This window comes from Myotis daubentonii, chromosome 17 (genome assembly GCF_963259705.1).
Source record: "Myotis daubentonii chromosome 17, mMyoDau2.1, whole genome shotgun sequence".
Taxonomy (NCBI): domain Eukaryota; kingdom Metazoa; phylum Chordata; class Mammalia; order Chiroptera; family Vespertilionidae; genus Myotis; species Myotis daubentonii.
Window position 1 is genome coordinate 4,582,684 of NC_081856.1, and position 18,939 is coordinate 4,601,622.

At 38.8% G+C, this 18,939-nt stretch overlaps 1 non-coding gene across 1 annotated transcript; it reads left to right on the top strand.

Annotated features, from left to right (window-relative positions):
• The first annotated feature begins 13,584 nt into the window (after positions 1-13,584).
• Positions 13,585-13,721, top strand: LOC132220194 (small nucleolar RNA SNORA29). Its single transcript, XR_009449711.1, has one exon. It is a non-coding gene; the product is annotated as a small nucleolar RNA SNORA29 (small nucleolar RNA).
• Positions 13,722-18,939: the final 5,218 nt, after the last annotated feature.

Below are 18,939 nucleotides of genomic sequence, written 5' to 3' on the forward strand. Positions count from 1 at the left end.
GAAATACAGCATTACAATAACATCAATAATGTTTCAAATAAGTAAATATACTCACCCTTTAGTAGTTCAGTCAGTGCTATGTGGTTAATTATTCCTAGGCTCCATCTTGGGTGAGTGCTCAAATTAAGTCACTGACTCTAGAATCTGAAGTTCTGAGAAAGCCTGAACTTGTGCTCTGGGCCGTGTGGAGGCTTTCTGAGTGATGTCTCCAGTAAGTACCCTCATTCCATCAATTTGTTCTGTGAAGTGATGACATCTTAAGAACTGAGAACAGTATTTTTCCGCAGGTCTCTGAGACCGTTCTTTGTCTCAGACACAAATCCTAGTCTAGAGCTGATTGCAGAATCCCCCATGAAAGCAAAACAAAACCAGGGGACAGAGACCTAAGAGGCTGTGATTAATTTATTCCTGCTCATTTTATTTTCTTTTCCTAAATGTATTTATTGATTAAGGTATTACATATGTGTCCTTTACCCCATTACCCCCCTAACCCTCCCACTCATGGCCTCATCCCTCTGTTGTCTGTGTCCATTGCTTAGGCTTATATGCATGCAGACAAGTCCTTTGGTTGATCTTTCCCCCTTACCCACACCCTCCCCTACCTTCCCTCTGAGGTTTGACTGTCTGATCAATGCTTCTCTGTCTCTGGATCTGTTTTTATTCATCAGCAGCACAATTCACCATAGCTAAGATTTGGAAACAGCCTAAGTGCCCATCAGCAGATGAGTGGATTAAAAAACTGTGGTACATCTACACAATGCAATACTACGCTGTGGTAAAAAAGAATGAATTCTTACCAGCATGGATGGACCTGGGGAGCATTATGCTAAGTGAATTAAGCCAGTCAGAGAAAGATCCCTGCTCATTTTCAAGTGGAAAAGCCTGAGAATTTATGACAAAACAGGTGAGACTGACAAGGACATCTGGTAGCTTCTGGAACATGCTGGAGAGGATAATAAAGCCATTTCAAAAAACTTCTTAGGAATAAGGCCTCTAATTATAGTAAATCTCATTTCAAAGAACACAGTGAGTGATTTGACTTGTATAAATGGAAGCACGTAAGTTTGGCAGAGGAAAATGTTAATGTATAACAGACAATAAACCTGAGACATTATAGATGCATGTATATAAATTATACTATAATATGATATTCCACATACATGCCAAGAACATAATAAGAACATTAATTAAGGAGATTCTGCAATCCTAAAGTAGGTGTTTTTATTACATTCCATAGGGAGGTCTAATGTATATTCCTCAATTGAAATTCAGTAGCATAGGAGATGCTATATTCAAATTCAAGAAATAGGGTTATAGGCAAGTCATCATGTTAAAGAACTGAAATGACTGGTAATAATGTGCTGGTTTTGCCTTTCACTATTAGGCAAACCATCACTTGCTCTGATAAATATAGTACAATTTGACAGAATTTCCAGGATAACTCTATATGCATTTTCTCCAAGTTTAAAGATATAAAAAACGAGGGCATTGGCAAATCTCTAGGGACTTATCATAAAACATCAATTTTATATTATTGATATTATTAACTTCTCCTTATCAAACTTTGACCTGAGTAAAGTTAAGAGTGTCTTCTGATTAATACCTCTCCTATCCCAGCTCATCAGCAGTACCATCGGGTAGCTATACTCACTTCTAATAGCCTTCTATTTTTAGGTGAAAGAGTAAATCTTTGTGATGTTTCCAGGGACCATTGGAGATATCTAAAAATTAGATTTTAGTACAAAAATTTCCTGGATAGTATTTTATTGTATTGTCAGTATCTGATCTGGGAAAGCCTTCCTCCATACCCCCACCCTCAAAAAATAATCAAGGAGATTTGAATAAATCAAGGAGATTTGATTAAAATAGAATCATGAGTTCTTGAGAAAAAATACAGTTACCCATTTTATTCAAGTGACAATAAAACATTTGATAATAAACATACAAAGTAACATGAATATAAAAAACCTTTGCTCTGTCATGATGAAGAGGTCTTTGTTTTCTTAAGTAATTGAGGGTATTATAGAGTAAACATAAAAACCAGGAAATTACCAGGGGGAAAACACAGATTCTAGGCAGAATGCACAGAAGAAGAAAATACTTTCATATTACAAAGTCAATAAACAAACAAATCATGGAAAGAAGTCCACCAAAATTGGTTAAACTTTGCTAAGATTTTAACATATTTTTTAACGTTTTAGATTCAGATATTATAAAAAAGCAAATAAAATTCATTTCTCAAGTTTTATCCTTTTTATGCTTATTTATATTCTCTAACAAACTGAAAATTTCTTGACAATACATCTCAGGGGTCTGTGAGGTTAGATTAATTTCATAATAATACCAAAGACTGCTAATATATGTTTATTGTTGTATTTAAATGAATCAATTTTTTTTAAAAAAAATTCTCTTTCAATTTCAACATTGTGAAATATTGATTGTTTTTCCCGCAAAGATAAAAATTTGGGGGAGGGTCATTAAAGTTTTAGCAATTAAAATTTCTAGATCGGGAGACCAAATGGGAACACCCACACCTTTTCATTTAAAAGCAGAAAGCAAGCCGAAACCGGTTTGGCTCAGTGGATAGAGCATCAGCCTGTGGACTGAAAGGTCCCAGGTTCGATTCCGGTCAAGGGCATGTACCTGGGTTGTGGGCACATCCCCAGTGGAAGATGTGCAGGTGGCAGCTGATCGATGTTTCTCTCTCATCGATGTTTCTGGCTCTCTATCTCTCTCCCTTCCTCTCTGTAAAAAATCAATAAAATATATTTTAAAAAAAACAGAAAGCAAATATCCACAGTTCTATTTTTATATTACTGCTACTACTAAGTATAGACTCAACCACTTATATTGGTTATAGCTTTTAACCAATATAACTCACTATCTGCAAGGTGACTAAGTCATCCTGGTTTGTCCAGATTTTACCAGTGAAAGTCCCATATCCCAAGGAAACCTCTCAACCTCAGGCAACTGGGAGGAGAAGACCTGACAATTGTCTGAGATATACCAGCAGTCAGTGGCTTGCAAAGCCTAGAGCACAATTTTCTTCCACCTATAAATGTCTCAAAATGGGAAAAATGAGCACATTCATTAACATGGCACAAAAATACATCCTTTTTGTGGTGTGCAGAAATAAGATGCAAAATCATTTAACTAAGCATTATGCTTGGGAATCAATGTTTCAGTAATATTTTTGTTTAAAAATGATCACAGTATTCAGTGATTACCTATTAGTTAACTCAATGTCAGTCCATGGTTTCAAGTCATCTAAAGATATTGAAAATTGTCTTCAAGTGGCCATGCTACAAATTTACACAATGGAGCAATAAACAGCTGTAAAAGGAAAGGATCTCTTACCCTTCCCAACAGCATAGGTGGAACTGGGGATTATTATGCTAAGCGAAATAAGCCAGTCAGAGGAAGACAATTATCACATGACATCACTTATACATGTAATCTCATAAACAAAATAAACTAATAACAAAATCGGTCCAGAAACATGATGCATGGAACAGACTAACAGATCTCAGAAAGAAGGAGTGTTGGGGGGAAGAGAAGAGATTAACCAAAGAACATATATGCATAACTCATGGACACAGACAATAGTGTGATGAAGGCCTGGGGTGGGTTCGGGGTCGGGTGGAAGGGGCCAAAAGGGGGTAAATGGGGGATATCTGTAATACTGTCAACAATATAAATAATTATTATTATTACTGTTGCAATTTAATAATATCTGTAAGAATGTCTTGAAATTTAAAGTAAATCTATAATATAAAATCAATAGGCTGAATGTTTATTTATTTGACCACTAAACTTGTATTATACTTAACAATGGTAAATTGGAGTAGACAAAACTGTTTTAAACAAGTTTTATTAAGTTAGCCTCACTTGCTAAAGTTTAACCTAATTGATGTGAATCTAGATCCATAATGTATTTATGGATTCATTTTTATAAAAATTAAAGTATATTTAAAGCACATGTATGATTTGAAATTAAATTTCCTTAGATTTCTAAGAATTTTGTTTATCCTATATAATAAAAGCCTAGGTGTTGTCATGTGACATTGTCACAAGATGGCCGCCATAAGATGGCCACCCTATGTTGTCACTAGATGGCCACCCTCACATCGTCACAAGATGGCTGCCCCACATCATTACAAGATGGCTGCCCCACATCATTACAAGGTGGCTGCCCCTAGTTGTCACAAGATGGCAGCGACAAGATAGTCAACAAAAGATGGTCGGCAGGGGAGGGCAGTCGTGAGTTATCAGGCCAGCAGGGGAGGGCAGTTGGGTGCAACCAGGCCTGCAGGGGAGGACAGCTAGGGGCAACCTGGCCTGCAGGAGAGGGCAGTTGGGGGCAAGATCAAGCCAACAAAGGAGGGCAGTTGGGGGCAAGATCAGGCCAGCAGGGGAGGGCAGTTGGGGGTGACCAGGCCTGAAGGGCAGGGCAGGTGGGGGAAATCAGACCACCAGGGGAGGGCAGTTGTGGGTGATCAGGCTGGAAGGGGAGCAGTTAGGCATCAATCAGGCCAGCAGGGGAGAGGTTAGGGGGCAGTCAGGCAGGCAGGCAGGTGAGCGGTTAGGAGCCAGCAGTCCCGAATTAAGAGAGGGATGTCTAATTGCCGATTTAGGATCGGGCCTAAACCAGCAGTCAGACATCCCCCAAGGGGTCCCAGATTGGAGAGGGTGCAGGTCCAGCTGAGGGACACCCCCACCCCCGTGCAAGAATTTTGGGCACTGGGCCTCTAATCCTATCTAATAAAAGAGAAACATGGTAATTAGCGTACGACCGCTACCCTTCCCATTGGCTAATCAGGGCAATATGCAAAGTAACTGCCAGCCAAGATGGCGGCTGGCAGCCAGGCAGCTTGAAACTAACATGAGGCTTGCTTGCTTCAGTGACGGAGGACTCCAACATTCCCCGCCTGCCTTGCCGGCCTCTGAGTTGCAACTCTAAGCAACTATGTAACAAATATAGAGGCTAAACAAAACCCCAGAAACTTGCTTTAGTCCGCAGGGCTTCAGCCAGCAGGATCGCAACATTGTAAGCAAAGGCCAGAAACCTACTTTCAGCAGCAGAGGCCTAAGAGCTGGAGCCAAGCCTCAAAGCTAAAGCTGGCCCAGAATAAAAGAAAAGAAAAGAAAAGAAAAGAAAAGAAAAGAAAAGAAAAGAAAAGAAAAGAAAAGAAAAGAAAAGAAAAGAAAAGAAAAGAAAAGAAAAGAAAAGAAAAAAAGGAGCAGTTGGGAACATCAGTCACCCCCAGCCTGAAAACAGCCCTCAGCCCCTCACCCAGGCTGGCCAGGCACCCCAGTGGGGACCCCCACCCTGATCCAGGACACCCTTCAGGGCAAACCAGCCAGCACCCACCTGTGCACCAGGCCTCTACCCTATATAGTAAAAGGACAATATGCCTCCCAGCACCGGGATCAGCAGAGCCGCGAGGCCTCCCGGCACCGGGATCAGCATGACAGGGGGCAGCGCTCAAACCGCCTGATCGCCCTGCGGCTCTGTATGTGACAGGGGCCGGGGCCACAACCTCCCTATCCACCCTGCTCTGTGTGTGACAGGGGGCAGTGCCCCAACCCCCTGATTGGCCCTGCTCTGTGCGTGACAGAGGGTGGCGCCGCAACCTCCCCATCGACCCTGCCTTGAGTGTGACAGGGGGCGGTGCCCCAACCCCCCAGTCAGCCCTACCTTGAGCGTGACTGAGGGTGGCATCACAACCTCCCGATCGCCCTGCTCTGTGCATGACAGGAGGCGGCGCCCTAACTCCCCAATCGGCCCTGCTCTGAGCCCGACCAGGGGCTGCACCTAGGGATTGGGCCTGCCCTCTGCCACCCGGGAGCAGGCCTAAGCCAGAAGGTCCTTATCTCCCGAGGGGTCCCAGACTGTGAGAGGGCACAGGCCGGGCTGAGGGACCCCCCTCCCCCCCCCCCTTGAGTGCACAAATTTTTGTGCACCAGGCCTCTAGTCTTATATAATAAAAGCCTAATATGCTAAGTGTCTGACCATTCGACCATTTGACCAGTTCCTATGATGTTCACTGGCCACCATTTTTTTTTTTTCATATTTGGGCCATTATATTTATGTCCCATATTTAATTATCATTGCTGATTTTGACGTTCATACTAGTGACTGATGTGAAGTTGACTTTAAAGGTGTCAATCTCTTTCATTCTAAAGTGATTTCTCTTCATTCCACCTAGAAACAACACCTGGACTTGATCACTATGCAGAACTACAGGATCAACAACATTTCAAATATGAGTGTTCTCATGCTGCACCTAAGCTTTTCGCTATATCTGATGTCTGAAATTGACAGAATAAACTCTAGTACATATTTTCAAATTCACCCTCATTGACTGAGAGCTACCTCACAGCAATCTCATATGCTTATTTGCCCTGTGAGTGAAAATCAACCCTGACATTGACTTTTTTCTCTTAGTACAACACCACTAATCTTGGCCCTTTCAGTATTGAACTCCAGAGGTCAGAAGAGTCACAACAGATTGACTGTAAGGAAAGACATGGAGGAGAGAAGAATGCTTTTTATAAGACCCACATCTCACTTGAATTAAACAAGTTTTACATTAACAGGGAAATTTGCAATTTCTAGTCCTGGAACAAATTCACTTCACCTTTTCTAGTGGCTACATTTTCTACCTGTTACTCTTTTACTTACGAATCAACCTGGCTCAAATGGTGTGTCTCAGACATTGAGCATAAACCTATGAACAAGGAGGTCAAGATTCTATTCCCAGTCAGGGCACACCCCCTAGTTGCAGACTTGGTCCTCAGTGGGAGGCATGCAGGAGGCAGCTGATCTGTAGTTCTCTCTCATTATTGATGTTTCTATTTCTACTAGAGGCCAAGTGCACAAAAATTTGTGCACCTGGGGGGGTCCCTCAGCCCGGCCTGTGCCCTCTTGCAGTCTGGGACCTCTCGGGGGATGTCCACCTGTTGGCTTAGGCTCGCTCCCCAGGGGATTGGGCCTAAGCTGGCAGTCAGACATCCCTCTGGCTGCCTGGGAGCCCTCGGGGGATGTCCACTTGCCAGCAGGGAGAAGGCCTAAGCTGCAGTCGGACATCCTTAGCACTGCTGAGGAGGCGGGAGAGGTTCCCACCACCACCACTGTACTGCCAGCCATCAGCCTGGCTTGTGAATGAGCAGAGCTCCCCCTGTGGGAGCTCACTGACCACCAGGGGGCAGCTCCTGCATTGAGCATCTTCCCCCTGGTGGTCAGTGTGAGTCATAGTGACCAGTCATTCCCAGTCGTTCTGCTGTTAGGGTCAATTTGCATATTATCCTTTTATTATCTAGGATAGAAGCCTGGCGCATGGGTTGGGGCCAGCTGGTTTTCCCTGAAGGGTGTCCCGGATCAGGGTGGGGGTCTACTGGGGTGTCTGGCCAGCCTGGGTGAGTGGACGATGGCTGTTTGCAGGCTGGCCACAGCCCCTTCAGGGTGGGGGTCCCTGCTGGGGTGCCTGGCCAGCCTGGGTGAGGGGCTTAGAGCTGTTTTCAGTCTGGCCACACCCCCATCAGGCTAGGGGGTCCTGCTGGAGTGCCTGGCCAGTCTGGGTGAGGGGCTGATGCCTGTTTGTAGGCTGGCCAAGCCCCCCAGCGGGGACCCTCACCCCATGAAGGTGTGGCCAACCTGGGTGAGGGGCTGATGGCTGTTTGCAGGCTGGCCATGGCCTCAGCCGCCCAAGCTCCCAGTGGAGGTGGCTGGAAGCAGGTATCTGGGATTTATATATCTTCTATAATTGAAACTTCGTTGCCTTGAGCGGAGGCCACAGCTGGCCATGGCAGTCCGGAAGCTTGGCTTCCTCCATCGCCAGGGCAACCAAGCCTCCTGTTTGCTCCAGCTCCGTAGCTGCCAGCCGCCATCTTGGTTGGGTTATTTTGCATATAGTTGCTCTGATTGGCTGGTGGGCTTGGCTTGGGGCATAGCAGAGGTGTGGTCAATTTGCATGTTTCTCTTTTATTAGATTAAATAGTATATCTCTCTCTCCCTCTCCTTGTCTGAAATCAATATAAATGCATTTTTTTAAAAATCAGCCTGCTTAACCCAATACATTGAAAATCCTTGAAATAGTACTAATTTCAACACACATTGGCTAAGAATATAAGTTTTTTCATAAATGCACTTTATTAGAAACATTTTATTGTATATTTTGAAAGGCATATTTTGAGCATTATGCTTATAAATGTTTTCCCGTCATGTAAATAAATTTGCAAAGGCAACCCTTGCTATCAATCCAGTCTTATTCAGTTAGGAAAACCTCCAAATCATTTTTTCAATTTAAAAAAGTATGTTAATATTTATTTTTAAGAATATTATAAAATGTATTGAAAATACATTGAAGAAAGTTTTTGTGACATACTATTAAAAATATGATAAAAAATTAGACTAATCATATAATTTATCACCCAAATCAGAACCATTGTAAAAGAGAAAGAAGATACTTAGTAAAAGATATGAAACATTGATATGAAGTGATATTTGGTGTGAAACAAATCTGTTCTGCTTAAACTAAGCCATATGATGATTGTTCAGTTTTATGACAAATTCAAAAAGAATGAAAATGTTAATAGGAGATTCTTATGGCTTCTTTTAAAATAATTTGATGTAGTATACAGCTAAAATTATGTTATGTATCAAGGGGAGAATTATGACAGAGGGAGAATTTTTATTCATTAATTGTGTGTAAGTGTATCAAACTAATATAAGACATTTGGCAATTTTAAATAAAAATTATTAATAAAAATTAAATGCAATTCTAAATTTTTCCATGCATTATATCTGAATGTCTCCTATGTACTTACTAGATGAATCATATACTATAAAAATGCAGTATATATAAGTATATAATGCTATGTGTTTATTGTCAATAGGAGGTAAAACAGCAAAAGATTTGAAAGGATAAAATTTGATGTGGATGATACGACTTAGAATAACTGTTTCTTGAAAGGATTTTATGAAGTAGGTTCCAACTCATATATATCTATGTTTTTTTTCTTAATGGAGTCTGAGAGAATTAATGGGAAATGTTATTCATTTTTTGTATTCAGAGAATTTCAAGATGTTTGGTAATCCTAGAAAATATTCAAGTTTTCATTTAACACAGCAGCTGCATTTACCTGTACGGTTGGCTGTCAAAGAATTTCCTTGCCAGAATATGACACGTCTTAGGGATCCGTTTGAGAAATCCCAAAGTAGTGGAGAGTGAAGGGAGGGGGGAGCTGGGGAGCATCGGTAAAGTCCCCAGGTTTTCCTGAAGCAATGGCTGCCCTCTGCTCCCCTGGGCCTTCCCCCAGGGCCTCCACCCCTGTGAATTGCCCCTGATTGGGCAAACAACCCCTCCACTGTGTTGTTTGCAAAGCAGGTTCCCTCTGCTCAGAAATGCAGACAAGACAGCACATCACAGACTCCCTGGTGCTGTGGCCTTTATTATTTTAACAGACATCCATATGCCACTCATTTTATGTTGGGCTGTTTAAGCACTTCTAACATTATTCACATGTTAATCCTTCCATTCCCTCCTTGACGGCAGGGGCTACCAGCATCTCCATTTTACAGATGGTCAGATTAAAGCAGAGAAAGAGCCCGCAGATGCCAGCCAGGGCTCTCGTTAGGAGGCCGCGGGCTTCAGTGCATTGCTCTGCCGCCTTGGGTCACTCACTAAGGGGGGTCCCCCCACCCCCAACAAGCATTTAAAACTGTGTCTTTTGTGCCCAAAGAGGTTGTTACACCCAGAGGCACAGCAGGGTCCCAGGTTCAGCCTTGGTGAGGGCCACGCCTTCCTTTTCGAAGGTGGAAGAGAAGGTGGGAAAGGGGATCCAAGGACCGACTGCAAGGCACCTGTCAGGCGGCCCCAGGACAGGAGGAGCCCAGGGAAGCTCGGGATGGGCCCTGGTCACCCACATCCGCCCGCGATCCTTCAGGCTCCACCGGCCACGTCCCCTGTCAGGGGACCATGGAGAGCTTTCCTAAGCCAGTTGACTAAACTTTAAATTTAGAGGCAAATGGTGAGAGTAGAGAAATTCCTGGAAACGTGGTATTGAGGTGACAGGACATTTTATGTTTTGCTTTGGTTGCTTGTCCTTTAGCTTTCTGCTTTAGGTGGGGACTTCCACAGAGCAAAGCGCTCCCCCACTGACTGAGTTCAGTTAGGACGGTGTATTTACATTAATGAGGAAAAAATACCTCGTATGAAAATATTTTTTTAAAAAAAACTCTTTGAACACTTCATGTCAAGAAAAGTCAGGATTCACCAGATATTAAGAACCATTCAGCGTGGCTTCTACTTGATGCCTGTAAATGCGTGTGCTCTTATTCAAAGACTATCAGAAATGTTAAAAAATCAAACTAAACTGAAAGCAGAATTAATCCTAGAGAAAACTGAAAAATCAGTTTATCTATTGGCTAGATGTAATGCAAAAACACACATTAGTTCTTTATAAAAAGTCAAAAGTGGTATCTAAACGGCTATAATTTCTGTTGCATTCAAAGACCTATAGTTAAGAAGGAAAAATATGGCTTAAATCCAATTAAATGTGCTCCAGAAAAAGAATATGCCCTGGAATTAAATAATGATGATTACCATTTTCAAAGTGTGACTTTACAATATAATTTCCTCTCATTCTAGTTCTACTCAAAATGATAAAGTAGGTCAGAATGAAAATCACACTTATTATGTGGGGCATTACTTATTCTGGAGACCTCTGGCCTCTATCTTTCTCAGTTAATTATATTTCATAAGAAAGGGACTATATTTGTTTATGTTTATGACATGCAGTTGAGCTTTCTATATCCAAATGGAAATCACAATGTTTGCTAGAATGAGAATGTTGTTTTTTTTTTAAAATATATTTTTCACTTATGAGGTGTTAAAGAACAGGACACATCAAGAAGTGAAAAGATAAAAATCAATGTGAAAAGTAATTGGTCTCTAATTTAGGACATCAGGAACCCTAAATGAGATTTAATAGCATTTCCGGAAACACATCAGATTATCACATCTTCATTTTGCACTTTCAAAAGTCTTGTTAAAATCTCTCCAATAAAGGTCTTGCACCTTGATTGCTTATTCATTGCAACTAATTTTTAAAAATAATGACTCTCTGTCCTCCCTGTGTAAATGACTAAGCTGCTGGACCAGCCATGCCATGATTATTATGAGATTGCAGATGTGATTGTGTGATTTTCTTCTGAATTAGGAAAATAAGATTCACTACATCATGATATCTTCAAAAGACATTTGAAAACACTATGCTATATATTTTACCTTTATTTATGCAAACACAAAACTGTTTGCAGAAAATACTGATGGGATTTTATATTTTAAATAGCCTATTAAAATGAACTCAAGTCTATATTACACTAGAAATGGTTTTCTTTAATAACTTCTAGTTTTTAAAACTATCCATATATTGGCTGGAGAGCATGCTGATTGCAATGACCTGATGCCAACATGAGAGCACTTTTCACCATCAGTAGTTTCCGGAATGTTTCTCTGTCCTTGAATCTCCCCCTTCTTGGGTCTTTCACCTAAAGCTTTCCACCTTTTTTTCTTTTTTTTGGTCTCATAAGTATCATACTTTCCCTTATGGGTCATATTTGCAAGCATTCATTTTTAAACTTATCACTATGTTAAATGAATTTAAATCTAAAATTAACCATTCAATAGTTGAACTCATGCCACTTTATCTGTCATAAAAAACAACAACATTAATGACAGATAAAATGGCATGAGTTCATTCATTTATTCCCTTTTCCCAGCCTTTTTTTTCACAAAGTCTTACTGTTTACCAAGATGTGTGTATTGAAGATATTTTTTTAAAAGGTAACGATAGGTCCAGGCCTCTAGGAGAAAACATGAAGCAGGCATACTAATGCCACAGTTAAAAATCTAGACTCCACTTACATTTTTAAGGTTACATTCACATCATCTACAAAAATTAGTATTTTATGTTTTGCTATTTGCTTTTTGCCCTACATTTTAAGTGGCTTTTTACATCAGATGCAATAAAATGGTAATTGTGTCATCGTGTAGATAAGTGAAAATATTGGACATGTGAAAATGAAAGGCAACCAAAGTTCTAGTAATTAAGCGAGAGATTGGAGATGAAAATTCTGAGACTAAAATGTGCCTTGAAATACACAAGTTCAACACATGCATGTGCATAAACGCAAGCACACAAGCCACCACATCAGAGGTACTGGGAATCCCAAACTTACTGATCTTGGCACCTTATTGAAATGAGATAAAGGGAGAGGAAAGGTGATCCCACCAGTCTAGGGCCTACCTATTACAATAAGAATAATTGATTTCACCATCTAGTAGCATAAGCTCAGGGACTTCATGTTTTATTTCTTACTGCATCAATAGATTTTCCTAAAGACAGTTCTGTTCCATGAGGCTGGTCATGGCTGACCACACCTATTTTCAATAGTTAATAAACATTTACACACGTATCATTGACTCATAATTTTAAAAGTGAAAACATTTTTTTAATTTTTCTACCGGCCTACTAAACTTAGCCCCATTTTGCATTTGTTAAAATATATCATTAAATAAATATCTGCATAAGTGGTAATATGCTATATACAGTGTTTGTACATATACTTAATATAACATATCTTCTAAAATCTGACATATTTATACACCTGCACAATTATTTTTAAAGTCTTCTAATATTTCAATGAATAAAAATTGGAATGATTATTAAAAATTAATATTCTCCTACAGATGAACATTTTGACCAACCATGAAATTAACATTATTTTACATTAAAATTTTCTGTGTACCTTTTTCTATACAGTCTTCAATATGGTTTAATTTTTCTTTGTTAAACTGGCAATGTTGGAATTCATATATCTTTCTATAAACTAAACCCTAGTATTTTGTTTGATTGTTCCTTGTTGTTTAAAAAAAAATATAGATTTTGTTTTGGTTTGTAATTTAAGGACTTTTCAAAGTAAAAGTACAGACTTTTTCTAGTGAACCGAATATTCCTACCCTCAAATGTGTGGCATTTTCTCTTCAGTTTATCAGATGTACCCGCTTCCCACCATCTGTTTTCATCATATGGATATTCCTACAAAAGTTATCATCTGTATCCACAAATCATGATTATAAATATTTGAGTGAGAAGATTCAATACTTCAGAGTTCTGACTTAATATTCCTTCATATAACCAATTGAAATTTAGTTTAACTTCTTTAGCACTGAAAAATATTATTTAAAAATAGTGTGGTGGTTTCATCAAAGAATAGACTGAAATGGAAATAGGCTGGATTCAGAGAGCCTTGAAGAGATTGAATAATCCAGCTAATGTAGTTCTCAGAGCCCAGATACAAACTCTGGCCAAACCTGGAAATTGCACCGATCAGGATTGATTTACACTAAAAAAACCTTTACCTTCATGAAGGCAAAAATACATACCTATTGAATTTTCAGTTTGTGAAAGAAGAAAACTTGCATCACCAAGAAATAAAAGGGGAAACTATCAAAATCATGTTCTCTCCTGGTTTTTGTTTCAATCATTATGTTAAGAAATCTATTAACAGCTATTAAATATTTTAATAGAAATTATATAAAACAATACAAATATTTTAGTGGCTATGCTTATGGGATAGAGTAACATTGCCATGATCTGAAGGGGGAGGATTTGCTTGTGTCCTCCTTCTACATGAAATGGCTAAGCAGAAAAAAAATAAAAATAAAAATAGAGTGTCTCCTTAAAGTTTACATTTATTTTTAGACTCATTTGATAACACTGGTGCTTTTAAATATGCTTTAAAAAATTCAAAACCCACACCACTTATTCATCTTGTATTTTATAGTCTTGATAGCAGGCTGGTATGTAGGCAATGAAGGTAATACCTCCATTTTACAAACAGGTGAACTAAAATACTTAGATAATAATTAGTTAGATATAAAATCTGAAAGTAAAATTAATTATTTTCAGTGGCAAAATTACAGTGTGTATTTTTGCATCCCCAGCCCTCATACCTTGCCAACAAACCATTATACCTCCAATAATAATCACCTATTTTGAACCTTTCATTTGAAATTAATTCTAGACCTACATAAAAGTTGAAATTATAATACAAATAGTTTACTTTTAAAATACATTTCATTTTATAATATTTAGGTTGCAAAATATTGCTAAGATAGTACAGAGACTCTCTCATATATCCGGCCATGAAACCCCTCCCCCAATATTAATACCTTGCATTAGTATGGAACATCTGATATAATTGAGAACATACCATTGATACATTATTTTTAAGCAAAGTCCTTCCTAGTCAAATGCCCTTAGTTTTTACCTAACAGACTCTTTCTGCTCCAGGACCCCATCCAGAAGATCACATCACACCTAGTGTCTCCTTAGGCCCCCTTGGCTGTGACAAATGCCCAGACTTCCTTTGGTATTGATGCCTTTGACATTGGGATTTGTCTGAGGTTTTTCCCATGATTAGCCTGGAGTAATGTGTTTTGGGAGGACAGCCACTGAGGTACCGTGCCACTTGTCATTACCTCTTGTTAAGGGCATGTGCTATCAGCATGACGCATCACTGTTGATGTGAAACAGATCACCTGGCTGAGGTCCCGAAGGTCAGCTTTCTACAGGGATGCTCTTTTTTTCTTGAGATTCCGTTCTATAATGCACTCTTTGGAAGGGAGCCTGCAGTTAGCAGGTGGGGAATTATGCTTTAAGTCCTGAGGGAAAAACATTTACACACATTTTTTTTGGAATTTCTCTATAAGGCAATTAGTCTCTTCACCCAATTAATTAATTTCTTAAGTCATTTATGCAGGTGTCAACTTATGGGTATTTATTTTAAAATTCAGGTTGACCCCAGTACTATTTTATTTTGTTGTTCAAATTGTTACAGATTTAGCCATTGCCTCCTGTGTCCTTTTGACTTACCCAACGCCGGGAACCAATTCCAGCATGTCATAATTTCAAGAGTTTCATCAAAAAGGTTGATGAGACTAGGGGACTCAACAGGGTTGAGTCACACATGTAGTCACCTGTTGGGAATGGCTAAAGCATTTCCCCAAACCTGAATAGGAAACGGATTGTGGCTGCCAGACAGCTAAAGGGCATCTTAATCTACATGTTATGCCTCCTACTGGCCAAACACCTGAACAGCCGTAGGCTATCCCCCAAACTGACAATGCTGCTGTACCCTTTGAAACCTTACCCTTTGAAGTGTATTATCTCCACCTTGCCTTAGGACAAATTGTGTTAATAAAAGCAAGGGTCCTAGACAAGGAGGGAGTCTCCAGTTCCTTTAGCTGAAGGTCCTCTGACCCCCAATGCCTTTCAAAGTTATATCTCGTCTCCGGACTCTTTATTAGTCTCTGGACTCTTCAAACTACGCATGGCCTTCTCCAGATTCCTGAGCCCTGCTTGGTGCTGGGACAAGAACCCCGGCACCCATTATTATTATTTTGTTTGATTGTTTTGGATTGATTTTTGTTTTTGTTTTTGTTTTTTGGTGTGTGTTTCTTTTTAGTACTTTCTTATTTTCGGGCACTAGAAGATGATTAAGGCTTGTTTTCTATATTTTCAGACCCAGTTCTAAAATTATACCAAATTCCACACATATTCATGTTTTATAACTTTCCTATGATTTATCATTCTCTCTCTTCCTCTCTCTCTCTGTCTTCTTCTCTATCAATTGCTTTTAATATTCTGCCCCAATAACTTATGTAATTGATTTCTCAATATATTTTGTAACATTCCTCAAAAATAAATACTAACAATTTTAATTGAATTTAAAAATACCATTACCTAGTCTGCAGACCTCAGTCACAATCACAACTGTTCCTTTAATATCTTTACTGTAAAGTAAATAATATTTCTGGGAGGGGTTCAAATGGAGGATTACTCATTGCACTCATGTCATCATTTTTGTTGGTAAACTGAAGTTTGGAGCACTTTCAGTCTTTTTCTTTTGTCTTCAATGACCTTGCCATTTCTGAAGTATGTGAGTTTTGTTTTGTGGAAATGTCCCCCCAATTTGGTTGGTCTAGTATTTACTCACGATATGATTATGGTTAACATTTTGGAAAGAAAATCATTGAAATGATGCAGTATATACAGATGATATTTATTGCTTTCTTTACTGGCGACATTAATTTCAATCCCTTGGTTAAGGTAGGGTCTGTTACATTTCTCAACTGTACAGTTATTATTTTTCTCTTTATAATTAAAAAGTTCCATGTAAAGGATAATGTAAGACTGTGGAATCATGCCATTTATAGTTATGTCCACTTACTAGCTTTAACATTTATGATTTTTCTTACTTGAAACTTTTATTACTATGGTGATTGCCAAAGGGTAATTTTCTAATGCCATCATTTATTTAATATTTTAGATTTCATATTTATATGAAGAATGTTGCTCCTTTCCTATGTCTCTATTTATTTGATTAAATCAGTATGGACTCCTGGGTTAATAAAAATTCAATGGTTTAAAATCAATTGCCCGTAACCATGTATTTTAATGTTCAATTTGCCCCTGGTTTAGCAAGTGGGACCTTATCTATGATACTTTCTCTATATTGCAATATTTGCAGTTGATTGTTATATATGTAGTAGTGTCTCAAGTAATGATTTCCAGGAAGTTAGAGGTACAAGATATCATCAAAATATAAATCCTTTCCTCCCTCAATAAATTATTATTAGAATTGCATTAAACAAACTATATAGCAAGCATTTAATGTTAAACAAAATTATGACTAAAAACAATTTTTAGAAAATCCTTATCATGTTAGTCATTATAGGTATACTAGGTAGAAGAATAATTGTTTTTTAATTTTATTTTCTTAAGAAAACAATCTTAAAAGGAATGACTGAGATGTTGAAATTTGATTTCTAAATTGGGGCAACAGTTTACCACAAAAGCTTTAAACAAGGGGACCTTATCTATGATACTTCATGAATTTCTTCAAACTATGCCAAGCTCACATTTCTCTGGGCTTCATCTAGAAGTGGTCTTGCACAGTAATGACTGGTAAACTTGGTGGAGATCTGTAATTTCTGAAGGTCATTGTCTCTCCTGCTTTAATGCCTCCCTGCTGAGTTCAGTGGGTTAGGAACAGTTGATGATGATGGCTTCATAATTAATTCATTATAGAAAATCTTAAGATTTTCCCTTCCTTGTTGTTGTCTGTTTAAATAGATTGTGAGCAAGAATGAATGGAAAATCTTATATTTTATTGCAAAAACAAGGAGCATGTTAATTTTCATAGCTTGTATGCTTTTGATGTTTTGACCAGAAACCTGCTTGACTACTCTAGTGAAAATAAAAGAGAAAAAGTTTGGGAGATAATTAACACCTTTCCTTTATTATATTTTGAATAATATATGTTATTTTAAAACTTAAATTCCCCCAGATAGTAGACATCTAGTTTTTATAAAATGTATTTTAAAGATACATATTTGTAGGCAATCTCAGCATTTTCAAACTTCAACAGAGAATTATGATACTAGTGAGTTTAAATAAATATGTCTCTTGTGAAGAGAATGACCTTAATCTAGCTTTCTTGAAGAATATTGAAGGATGTGACTAATTGTATATATAGATAAACCATCAGGGACAGTCATCTGTGGTGATTGATAAAGAACTAAAAGCAAGAGGTGAGATGAATCCCAGCAAAGCATGCCTGAGTAAGCTCAATGTAACTACTATTTATTAAAGTAACATAGTGTGTAAGCAACACTTAAATTCTATACGAGTGGAGCTGGACATCCTCCCCAGCTTGGTAATTACTGTCTCACTATTTGCTTGCTCAGTGATAAATCAGCTAATTTTACGTTTGCGAATCAGAGTCGTTTCCCCCCCCCCCCCAACACTCCACGAAACTTTTTAAAATTTATAGTTATTGTTGGAAGTATTACAGACATCCCTCTTTGATCTCCTCCACCCGACTCCTGCCCCGTCCTCAGACCTTCACCACACTATAGTCTGTGCCCATGGTTATGCATATACGTATCCAAGTTCTTTGGTTAATCTCTTCTGGATCTATTTTGTTCATCATCAGATTCCACATGAGTGAGATCATGTGATACTTGTCTTTTTCTGACCGACTAATTTCACTTAGCATAATACTCCCCAGGTTCATCCACTTTTACTCGAACCCAGTGGTCGGCAAACTGTGGCTCGTGAGCCACATGTGGCTCTTTGGCCCCTTGAGTGTGGTCATGAAGTTTCAATCGCACTGTACGTGCGCACCCACACGTGGTATTTTGTGGAAGAGCCACACTCAAGGGGCTGCAGTTTGAAACTTTAACAATTGTGTGAATTATATTACAGCCTTATTTGGGTCTTGGATGACATGAAGCTAAAAACAAAAACAAAAATTGAACTTTTATTTTCTGAATGTGCACTCATTAGGCATCTGCCATGAAATAATGAAATGATACATGTTAGAAACGCAGTGTTTTCTTCTTTTCCTTAAACATCAAGTACCATTGATGAACTATTCTTTCCTGAATCATTGAGAAAGCAAGAATGATGGAACTGTTTGTAAAATCATTTTAATTTCGATCTAGATTATCCAATAAGATTCTTTAATCAGATAACCAATGTGGAGATTGTTTTGCAAAGTAGGTGATTCTTCTTTGCCTCTTGGCACTCACAAGGCAACAACAAGAATAAAAAATAGACATGAAAAGATTAGGAGAAAAATGCCAGGGGCTGCTGATCTCAGGAAGCTCCAGAATAACAAATATTTCACAGACGAGGGAGTCAGGAGGAGGAACAGACCCACATGGCAAAGTTTGCAGAGAGAAATAGAGTTCCTGCATGTGGCATTAAGAAGAAAAAAATGGCAGTGTGAACATTCACATAATTGTCTATCCCCACTGGATAATCAGACTCAATTGTAGAAACGCAAGGCATTATAAAGGCAAA